Genomic DNA, 12,010 nt, shown 5'->3' on the forward strand with positions numbered 1-12,010 from the left:
GATTTCCTGGGAGCTACATCCCGAGAAGAGAGGCTAGGGAGGAGGGGAGAGGGGAGACTTGATGAGATCAGGAAGCTTCCCTTTCCTCTCTGATTTTTGGCTGGGTACGGATTCTTATGTGTTTGGGGTGCCTAAAATTGGCTAAATCCTGGTAAGCAATGACAGGAAACATATCACTTCAAATGTGCCCAGCACCTCACTGGGACAGATACAGGATAATCACATTAGACACTGTTTCTGCCCCACATGGGGTTCACAGTCTAAGTAGGAAGGAGAGCAGGTATTTGATTTCCATTTTACATATGAGGAAACAGAGGCACAGAGAAATGAAGCAACTTGCCTGAGGGAACACAGTGGGCAAGTGGCAGAGTCAGGGTTAACACCCAAGTCTTTTGACTCCAAGGCCTGCGTTCTTTTGTTTTTATGGTATTTGTGGCAGGACAGTTCTAAGTGCTGGGTTATATACAAGATATTCAGGTTGGACACAGTCCATGTCCCACATGGGGCTCATCTTCTTAATGACTATTTTGTAGATGAGGTAATTGAGGCACAGAAAAATGCAGTGACTTGACCAGGGTCACACAAGCAGGCAAGTGGCAGAGCTGGTTTTAGAACCCAGGTCCTTCTGACACCCAGGCCCATGCTCTATTCACTAGGTCATGCTGCTTCTCTACTGCTTTTCTAGGAAGTTCAAGGGAAATCCAAGTCAAGGGGTCGGCGGCAAGACAGACGAGATTGAGGAACATCGAGGTTCCGTGAGCAGGCTGGTGTTAGAGGAGTGAAATGTATGGACTAGGTTGTAGCAGGAAATCAGCAAAGTAAGGTAGGAGGAGGTGAACTGATTTCCTTCTACACCCAGAATCACCAGAGAAGCTGATGACAGGGTCATTTAAAGGACCCAAGTGTCCCAACTTAAGCCGCTCTGTGCACTACTCCCTCCCCACCCTGTCCTCCCTGTGTTAAATCACCCTTACTATCCCATTTCTCATTTTGAACTCAGGTCAAGAACTACCACAGAGCCTCCCAACATTTTCTCCCAAAGACCTTTCTGTTGCCTGACTTAGTTTGCAGACTCCCATTCATTGTCCATACCAGTGTCTCCCCTTCCCCACATGCCACAGTGGTGATATGCCCACCTCCTTGAGAGAGGACATGATTACTAATAATTAATAATTATGGTATCTGTTAAGCACTTACTCTGTGCCAAGCACTGCTCCAAGTGCTGGGGAAGACACAAGGTTATCAGTTTGGTCACAGTCACTGTCCCGCATGGAGCTCTCAGTTTAAATATGAAGGAGTGGGATTTAATCCCCATTTTACCAATGAGGAAACTGAGGTACCGAGAAGTGAAGTGAGTTGTTTGAGGTCAAGCAGGAGATGAGTAGCAGCGCCGGGATTAGAACCCAGGTCCTCTAAGTCCCAGGCCTGTATTCTTTCCACTAGGCCTTACTGCTTCTTGATTGAAGCCTACAGAATTATCAGGGGCGGGGGGTGTTCCCCAAATCCCACAAGACCAGGACAAAGGGGTACCCAGTAACTCTTGAAGGTGGTAGGGGTTAAACTAAAGTGCCAAGTACAGTGCTCTGCACACAGAAAGTACTCAATAAATATGACTGAGTGACTGTTTAAACACACTAAACTACTGTGTCTAAGGGGGAAGCATGCAGACCTCATTCCCTCAGGAAATTGAACGGGAGGAAGGGGCCAGGAGGTTCAGAAAGTTCTGAGTAAATTCTTAGAAGAGTGGTCCATTAGAGTTGCTTGGAAGGGAGATTTGGAATGTGAAAGGGAAAAGTTAGGGATGGTATGTGGATGTACTTCCATAATGGTCTATTAGAGAGCAAATTTAGGACTATTCGATAGACCATCCCTACTTAGGAAGATGGTGTTTGGGGTGGGGGTAGATATCCCACAGCTTCCCCAAATGTTCCGGAACCTAGCTGGGAGACAGAGTCCAACAATCAATCAATCGATCATATTTATTGAGTGCTTCCTGTATGCACAGCACTGTACTAAACGCTTGGGAGAGCACACTACAAGTGTCCTGGGCTGAATGGATTGCTCTGACCCAGAGTGGTATTTACTCGAGTTTATGCTCTCTCAGTTTCAGTTTGTTTTATGGGAATTAGGGAGGATCTGCAAGTGATTTTGGAGGTGGATTTGTTCTTGCTACTGTGACTCACTTTGTAAAATGCCCTCAGCTTAAAATAACATCTTTTAAAAATGCAGCTATTGTCAAAGGTTTTGGGCACTCGGTCAAGTAGTTACATAATGGAATTACAGAGACATATAATAGCAGTTGGGCACATAGTTCTCTTGCTAAACAGGACTTCCCTTCATAGACCAAACCAAAAAAAAAGGAGAAAGAAAAGAGACGCTCAGTTAGGTAGGGCATTTTCCAAGTAAGAATGACAAGGACTTCAAAGAGCTCTAATGGGAAAGTCGCAGACTGAGCTCCTTGACATTCAGATTGAGGGACCCTAAATGCTCCAATCGATCAATCGATTGTATTTATTGAGCCCTTACTGTGTGCAGAGTACTGTAACAATAATAATTAATAATGATTATGGTATTTGTTAAGCGCTAAGTGCCAAGTACTGTTCTGAGCTCTGGGGTTCATATAAGGTAATCAGGTTGGACAGTTTCTGTCCCGCATGGACCTCACAGTCTTAATCCCCATTTTACAGATGAGTAACTGAGGTGCAGACAAGTCAAGTAACTTGCCCAAGGTCACGTAACAGATGAGTGGCAGAGCCAGGATTAGAACCCAGGTCCTTCTAACTCCCATCCCAGGCCCATGCTCTATCCACTAAGCCTTGCTGCATATTTGCTTGCTGTGTGACCTTGGCAAAGTCATTTCACTTCTCTGTGCCTCACTTTCCTCATCTGCAAAATGGGGATTCAATATCTGTCTTTTTTCCTACTTAGACTGTGAACCTCATGTAGGACAGGGGCTGTGTCCAACCTGATTAATTTGTATCTACCTCAGTGCTTAGTGCAGTGCTTTACGTACAGTAAGGGCTTAACAAGTAACGTATTATTATTATTATTCATAGATTACATGTTGGGACTCTGTAAAAGAGGAAAAGGAAGACATCTGCCTTAAGAAGACATGCATCCAACACAACAACACACAAAGGACGACTTTTTTGTGGACACAATGTAGCCAGGACTGTGGGTCCCACATTGCTCTGTCTAGACACACATCGGTGAATTTCATCATAGGTGGGTCTTCTTCAAATAGAAACAGCATGGTCTAGAGGTCAGAGCTTATGCTTGGGAGTCAGAAGAACTTGGGTTCTAATCCTGGCTCCACCACTTTATCCCAGCTCTGCCACTTGTCTGCTGTGTGACCTTGGGCAAATCACTTCACTTCTCTGTGCCTCGGTTCCCTCATCTGGAAAATGGGGATTGAGACTGCGAGCTCTATGTGGGATAGGGACTGTGTCCAACCCGATTTGCTTGTATCCACCCAGGCACTTTGTACAGTGCCTGGTACATAGCAGCAGCATGCCTTGGTGGATAGAGCACGGACCTTGGAGTCAGAAGGTGGTGGGTTCTAATCCCGGCTCCGCCACTTGTCTGCTGTGTGGCCTCGGACAAGTCACTTAACTTCTCTGAGCCTCAATTACCTCATCTGTAAAATGGGTATTAAGACTGTGAGCCACATGTGGGACAGGGACTTCATCCAACGTTATTTGCTTGTATCCACCCCAGTGCTTAGTACAGTGCCTGGCACATAGTAAGTGCTTAACAAATACTATAACTAACAAATACTGTAATTATGTAGTAAGTGCTTAACAAATACCATAATTATTATTATTTGTATGTTGTGTCACCTTGGGCAAGTCACTTAACTTCTCCATACCTCAGTCCCCTCATCTGTAAAATGGGGATTAAGACTGTGAGCTTCCCGAGAGACATGTATTGTTTCCTATCTGATTAACCTGTATCTACCCCAGTGTTAGTACAGTGCTTGGCACCTAGTAAGCTCTTTACAAATGCCATTATGAAAAAATACAAAGGACAATCTTATGTAATTAGATGTTCCTTGACCAAACTGTCTCAGCTTCAGTTTCATACTCTTTTCTATCACAGCTTTTCTGTGTCTCAGATTTATAATCAAGCTTTTCTTCTCACCTGGCATGTCAACATTTTGCATCACGTCATTTGTGGTTTTCTTTTGGGCTTGCCCAGGGAACAGAGAGAACAGAAATGAAAAAGACAATCTAGCATCACAATTTGAAGCTGCCTTTGAACTAGGCTGTGATCTCTTCAGCAAACCTTGGGGATTCAGAAAGTCACAGGAGAGATAATCAGATTGCTTTGACGGGGTAGGGGGAGATTTGGAGGAGCGAAAGAAAGAACAATGTAAAAGCCACAAAGTTCAGTAAAAGCTAATGTCACGGAGGAGAATCTACTGGAAGTGCTGACAGGATTTCCTGAATGTTGTGACTCACAGACCCAGGAAAGGGAGGTGGGAGGAGATGGTAAACCTGCTCCTATTCCTGGGAGTTCCCTTTGGTGAGGTGGGAGAGGCAGGAGCGGGTACAGAATATTTTCTGGGTGGTCCACAGGACACTGTGCTCTTTCCTAGGGAGGTGCCCTCTCCACTTTTGCCTTGTCCCTGCTCCCTAGAAGCATCACCAACCCTCAGAAATCCCAGCTCCTCAACTCTACCTATTAGTTGAGCACCAAGGTCAAGCCAACCTGCCCTGAGCTGTATCGTTCATCTTAAGAGAAGCAGTGTGACCTAGTGGACAGAGTGTGGGCTTGGGAGTCAGAAGCACCTAGGTTCTAATCCTGGACTCGCCACTTGTCTGTTGTGTGACCTTGGGCAAGTCACTTTGCTTCTCTAGGACTCAGTTACCTCATCGGTAAAATGGGGATTAAGACTGCAAGCCCCATGTGGGACAGGAACTGATTCCAGCCTGATTAATTTGTATCTTCCCCAGTGCTAAGAACAGTGACACACAGTAAGTGCTTATCAAATACCATTATTATTTTTGTTATTATGATGATGATGGTGAAAGTGGGTTTGGGGTGGGTCACTCTCTCTCCCTTTCTCTTTTCCTTTCCCAATGGCCAACAGCCAATGACAGCTATTTTTTTTAATGGCATTTGTTAAGTGCTTACTATGTGCCAGGCACTGAACCAAACACTGGAGTAGACACGAGCTAATCAGCTTGGACACAGTCCATGTTCCCTTCTTAAGGCTGTGACTAAGCATTTTGAACCTTTGGCAGTTCGTTGATAATAATATTAATAATAATTGTGGTATTTGTGAAGCAGCATGGCTTAGTGGAGAAAGCAGAAGCCTGGGAGTCAGAAGGACCTGGGTTAATAATAATGATAATAATAATTGTGGTATTTGTTAAATGCTTACTATGTGCTAAGCACTGTTATAAGTGCTGGGTTAGATACAAGATAATCAGGTTGGATACAGTCCCTGTCCCACACAGGGCTCACAGTCTTAATCTCCATTTTACAGATGAGGGAACTGAGGCATGGAGAAGTGAAGTGACTTGCCCAAGGTCACACAGCAGACAAGTGGTGGAGGGTTCCTACGCATGGCTGGAGTCCCTCTGTAAGAGTCTGCTTCATTAGAAAGCGTTACCAACTCCTGGAAAAAAAAATCTCGTTTAAAAATCCCAGTTTCTCTGTTGGGGTACTTTCTCCACTGAATACTGGCCCTGAAATGATAGTAGTAGGATTCTAATAATTGGCTGCTATTTTGCCAAATTTTCAGTTGGTTTTACTATCTCAATTAAAAAAAAGGAAAATATTTGCTTTACAATTTTCTTCATGAATAAAGCACTTAGGAAAAATGGCCTAGGAGATTTGAATGAGCAGTAGGTCCACATATGATGCCAAAGTCAGGTTCAGGCCTTGGTGTAGATGTGTCCCAACTTCATATTTATCTCCCGGATTTGTTCAGAATTTGGACTTGCATTTATGTGTTTTTACTAGCTTTAATCCTGTTTCCCACTTGAGATTCACAGTTGCAGCTGTAATTCTAAATACAACTTCAATAAAAACTTCAGGAGCAAATAATACATTTCTATTACTCTTATTAAAGAATTAGGCAAGAATGGGATTAAGAATGGCAGGCGAGATCCTAGATGACTTTTGATCATTCTCTCTTGCTCCTGTTTCAGACTGGCTGGCACAGGATATATTGCCACTTCCTCAACCGTAACATTTCAAACACTGAACTCCTCACCTTTCCACAGAAACCCTCAGCCACCTCTCCCTTTCCCATGTCCTCTCTGAATCTTCTCCCTCATTCATCTCAACCTATTAGTGTTATTTAGTGAGTGCTTACTGTATACAGAGTACTGTACTAAGGGCTTGGCAGATATAATAAGTAGGTAGTTGCTGTCCCTTCCCTAAGGGGCTTGCAATTTTCCTTTCACTGAGTCCTCCCAATTGTCTCCCAGGAATGTTTCCCAACTCTACCCCCTTCCTCTCCATCCTGAATCCTCTCCAACATGAAATCCTTTCCTTCCTGCCTCCAGCCTCTCCTGGCCCCAGTTGTTCTGCGGGTCCATTTTGGCATGTTTACGTCAGATGTAAGCCCTTGCTTATGTCAAATGAAATTCTTGGTCAAGGGCTTTGAGGATCCCCATCTATTGGTTCCTCTTTTTTTGCTGCACCTTTCTTGGGCTCAAATAAACCTTCTCACTTTTCCAGAGAACTCAATTTTCTAACTTCCAAGTCACGACAAATGCATCACCTAGTGTCCTTTCTGCTCTGCTCTGCCAGAGACTGCTCCTTCAAGCCTCTTATCCCTAGCTACTTCCTATGAGAAGCCTCCTAGGTTTACCCCCCCCGCATCCCTTTCTAGCTACCCCAGACTCCATCAGAATGTCCCCTGCATTTTGAATAGGCCTGGGCTTTCTTCCTTGTGTTTTTGTGTTTGTGCTGTTTTCCTCATTAGGCTAAAAGCTGTGTCTTTTTCTTCTTTTGTAATTTCCCACTGTGCCTAACATGACTCTTAGTTCAAAGTAAGCATCGCTAAAGATAATGACAGACCAAGGTGCCTGGAAAAAGTTAGCTTTTTATACGTTTTAATCTCCATTTACTAGCCGCCTTCAAATGATGCAGACTAGTATCATTTTGAGTCTCCAAAACAGGTGTCATTTTGTTTGCTCTTTAAGCAACCTACTGCTCTTCTGTATGCCACTGGCTGGGATGTGGAGCTTCTTGCCAAGCAGGTTTGGGGGTTCCAGTTTCCTCCGAAGCCCAAATGATGCTAATTAGTGAGTCAGTGCTGTTGGAACGAGAGAGCACCGAGCCCTGTCGGGGGAATTATAGCAGCTTGTCTCTACCCCTTCTCTCCCCACCCCCGCCCCCAGCCCGCCAAGTACCCCTCTGGCTCTCTTGATTGGCTACTGAGTGTGCTGAAGTGTTAAAGCCTATATCCAGTCTGATTAAAATAACTGGAGCTGCTGGGAGTTCAGGAAGAGACTTTCTCATTTTTTTTTAAAAGGGAAGTTTTATTTTTGAAAGCGCTTCAATAAAGCCTGAATAAAGCTGTGTGACTTTGGGCAAGTCACTTAACTTCTCTATGCCTCAGTCACCTCATCTGTAAAATGGGGATTAAGACTGTGAGCCCCATGTGGGACAACTTGATCACCTTGTAACCTTCCCAGCGCTTAGAACAGTGCTTTGCACCTAGAAAGTGCTTAATAAATGCCATAAAAAAAAACTGGGGAGAAGGGGATTCAGCCACTGTCTTCAGAAATGTGAATGAGGCTTTTCATGGGAGGGCGGTGACGACAGGTTGTCTTGCTTCTCCCTAGGACTCAGAGCGAGAGGACCTGGACTCGAACTGCAGCAGGAGGGATTCGAGCTAGACATTGGGAAAGGCACTCTGACAGTGGGGGTGTTATTTGCGGGTATGGGCTATTGATGGGGAGGTACTGAAACAGGTGTGTGAGATTCTTTGGGGTGTTAGTGGTTTCAGTGTGGCCTTGCTGAAAGGCAGGGGATTAGTGCGGCCTAGTGGAAAGTGCACTTGGTACTGAATCTCCATTTTACAAATGAGGAAACTGAGGCATGGAGAAGTTAAGTGACTTGCCCAAGGTCACACAGCAAGTGGCAAGTGCCAGAGCCAGGATTAGCATCCAGGTCCTCTGACTCCATGGCCTGTGCTTTATCCATTAGGTCTGTGACTGCATCACCCTGTGATGGACAACTTTACCTTTCCTCAACTCTGCACACCCCCAGCCTTCTGGAAGCAGTGTGGTGTAGTGGGATGAGCATGGGCCTGGAGTCAGAGGCCCTGGGTTCTAATCCCGGCTCTGCCACTTACCTCCTTTAAAACAGGGAATCAATTCCTGTTCTCCCTCCTCCTCAGACTGGGAGCCCCACATAGTACCAAATTATCTTGTGTCCACCCCTGCGCTTAGTAGAGTGCTTGGCATATAGTAAGTGCTTAACAACTACACAGTTATTATTATTATCCTATACACATCCTTAAACTCTGTTGCTTCCCCCTACTTGTAATTCATTTTGGTGCCCACACAGGAACTAGACCAGAAAGATAGCAATATATAAGACGTATTTGAGGAAGCTCCTTTTGAATTAGAGCCACTCATCATGGAAAGTGAAGTTAGGTCAGCTTTACACTGCCTCGCCAAAAATAAGGCACCTGGCTGTGATAGGTTTCCTATTGAGGTGTTTCAGGCAGTCGAAGAGGAATCGGTTAAAGTTCTTAACTCGAAGGAGGGAGATTTGCAAGCACCTAGGGCTTGCAGCATTTTCTCTTGTATTCTGGTGGCTTTGAGAAGTTGGTTTAGAAATGAAGGCCACTGGACAGACCGTGGGAGTGGATGTTGCAATATAAGGGATGCTTTGGGGAAGCAAGTTTTCTTTGCAAGAATCTTCCCTTTAAGGAAAATTTTTGGAGAAAACTTCTTTTTGTTTCTTCCCTTGTTCAGGGCTGTTCCTGTGTTGTATGCCAAACCCCATACCACCGCAGGGACTAACCAGGCAGGACGATTAGTCAATCAATCAATCAATCAATCATACTTATTGATGGGGATAATGCCCCATGGGGAGGTCTGAGATGGTTACTACAGAGGAGACACAGGAAGTGGAGGGGAAGTAATCCGTTCTGGGGATTTTGGTCCTCCCCAAACATTTTTGGGGAGCCTGACATTCCTGCCCTGGACTCTGAGCAAAATGTAACATTCGTCCTGAAGTTTCCCATCAGTATTTTGGGTTTAAGGTTGCACTTAGGGAGAAGGAGGAATAACACATTTAGATAAAGCCTGCCAGGGCTTCAGCCAAATCCATTTCTTTGCCCTTGAGATAGTCAATGTTCCAGCTCGTGACGCTCATTTGAAATGTCCCGGCCAAGGGCATGCAATACCGGAAAAGTCTAGCCCACCCAGGTGCTATTTGCCTGATAAATACAGAAAAGAATCACCACCAAATTGGAGTTAGGTTTCAATAACCCTTCAATAACCAGCAGAGTTTGTCTGCTGTGGGAGCTTGGGCAAGTCACTTCAATTCTTGGAGCCTCAGTTACTTCATTTGCCAAATGGGGAATGAGACTGTGAGTCCCATGTGGGACAGGGACTGTGTCCAACTTGATGATCTTCTATCTACTCCAGTATTTAGAGCAGTGCTTGGCACATAGTAAGTGCTTAACAAATAACATTAAAAATAAAAGGGAGGGTCTTGTGGGGTGGGGGGTGTCCACACTGGTCCAGAGGATATGCAGTGACGACTGTGGAAACATGGGGTTGAGGAGGGAAGGAGGAAGGGAGAGGAAACTGGGATGGGGTGCATCAGTGCCCCCCACCTCTTTGGCCTGTCCCAGGCAGACTTACCCCATCCACACCTGGAGCTTGAGTAGCGCAGCCCTGGTCCTTGATGCAGTGTAGCCTAGTCAGAGGGCCCTGGGTTCTAATCCTGGCTCTGCCACTGGTCTGCTGTGTGACCTTGGGTAACTCACTTCACTTCTCTGTGGCCTCAGTTCCCTCACCTGTAAAACAGGAATTAAGACAGTGAAGCCCACATGGGACGGGGACTGTTTCCCACCCGATCTCCTTGTCCCCGCCCCCCCTAGCTCTTAGTACAGTGCCTGATGCATAGTAAGTGCTTAACAAATACCAAAATTATTACCAATGATGCTCGTGTGTGTGGGTGCACAAATGTGTGTATATACACCTGCATGTGCCTATATATGTGTGACAGGGTGGCTCTTAAGCGTGGGTGTGTAGTTGACAGTGCCACCTGGCTTGTATGTGTGTGTGACTAGTTGTTCTAGTTGTAAAAAATGGTGCAAAATTTTTGTAGGTATGAGAATTGTACACAATTGCTTCACAATCACTACCTATAAATTTTGCCAACTACAGATTATCTTTGAAGTTCATCTCAAGAAAATGAAATCCCCCTCCCTTTCCTCTCTCTATCTAGAAGACTCAAATAGTCCAAAGAACATTAGAAATTGTAAGCTCGTTCATTCATTCTTTCAGTCGTATTTATTGAGCACTTACTGCGTGCAGTGCACTGTACTAAGCACTTGGAAAGTAAAATTCAGCATCGGAGATAATCCCTACCCAACAACAGGTTCACAGTCTCCAACTCTGTTGTACTGTCCTCTCTCAAGCGCCTAGTACAGTGCTCTGCCCACAGTAAGCGCTCACTAAAGACCACTGACTGATTGACAGTCAAAGTGGCCCTGAATTTACTCATTCATTCATTCAATTATATTTATTGAGCACTTACCGTGGGCAGAGCATTGTACTAAGTACTTGGAAAGTACAATTTGGCGAGAAATAGAGACAATCCCTACCCAACAACGGGCTCATGGTCTCCAACTCTGTTGTACTGTACTCTCTCAAGCACCTAGCACAGTGCTTTGCCCATAGTAAGCGCTCAATACCACTGATTGCTCTTAGGACAGTGCTCTGCCCACAGTAAGCGCTCAATAAATACAATTGAATGAATGAATTGACAGTCAAAGAGGCTACAAATTCACTCATTCATTCATTCATTGAATCGTATTTACTGAGCGCTTACTGTGGGCAGGGCACTATACTAAGTGCTTGGAAAGTACCAAATGGCCCTGCCACTTGTGGGCTGTGTGACCTCGGGAAAGCCCCTTACACTTCTCTGTGCCTCAGTTACCTCATCTGGAAAATGGGGATGAAGACTGTGTTACATACCCCCCCCAACCCGGTTGTGTCCCCCCCCCCCCCCGCCCCCCAAGTGCTTAGAAGAGCGCTTGGCCTATAATAAGCACTTAACAAATACCAGTATTATTATTATTAATGAGGGCTGTGTGACCCAGGGCAAGCCCCTTACACTTCTCTGTGCCCCAGTTACCTCACCTGGAAAATGGGGATGAAGACTGTGTCCCCACCCCCCCTCCCCAGTTGTGTCCCCCCACAAGCGCTTAGAAGAGCGCTTGGCCTATAGTAAGCACTTAACAAACTACCAGTATTATTGTTATTAATAAGGGCTGTGTGACCCCGAGCAAGCCCCCTACACTTCTCTGTTCCTCAGTTACCTCATCTGGAAAATGAGGATAAAGACTGTGTCGTCCCCCCGCCCCCCCGCCCCCCCCCCGCCCCAAGCACTTAGAAGAGCGCCTGGCCTATAGTAAGCACTTAACAAATACCTTTATTATTATTATTATTATTATTATTAATAAGGGCTGTGTGACCCTGGGCAAGCCCCTTACACTTCTCTGTGCCCCAGTTACCTCATCTGGAAAATGGGGATGAAGACTGTGTCACCCCCTCACACCCCTGGCACTTAAAAGAGCGCTTGGCCTATAGTAAGCACTTAACAAACACCAGTATTATTATTATTAATAAGGGCTGTGTGACACTGGGCAAGCCCCTTACACTTCCCTGTGCCTCAGTTACCTCATCTGGAAAATGGGGATGAAGACTGTGTCACCCCCCCCCCCCCCCACGCTTAGAAGAGCGCTTGGCCTATAGTAAGCACTTAACAAATACCAGTATTATTATTATTAATAAGGGCTGCG

This window comes from Tachyglossus aculeatus, chromosome 13 (assembly GCF_015852505.1).
Source record: "Tachyglossus aculeatus isolate mTacAcu1 chromosome 13, mTacAcu1.pri, whole genome shotgun sequence".
NCBI classification, from domain to species: Eukaryota; Metazoa; Chordata; class Mammalia; order Monotremata; family Tachyglossidae; genus Tachyglossus; species Tachyglossus aculeatus.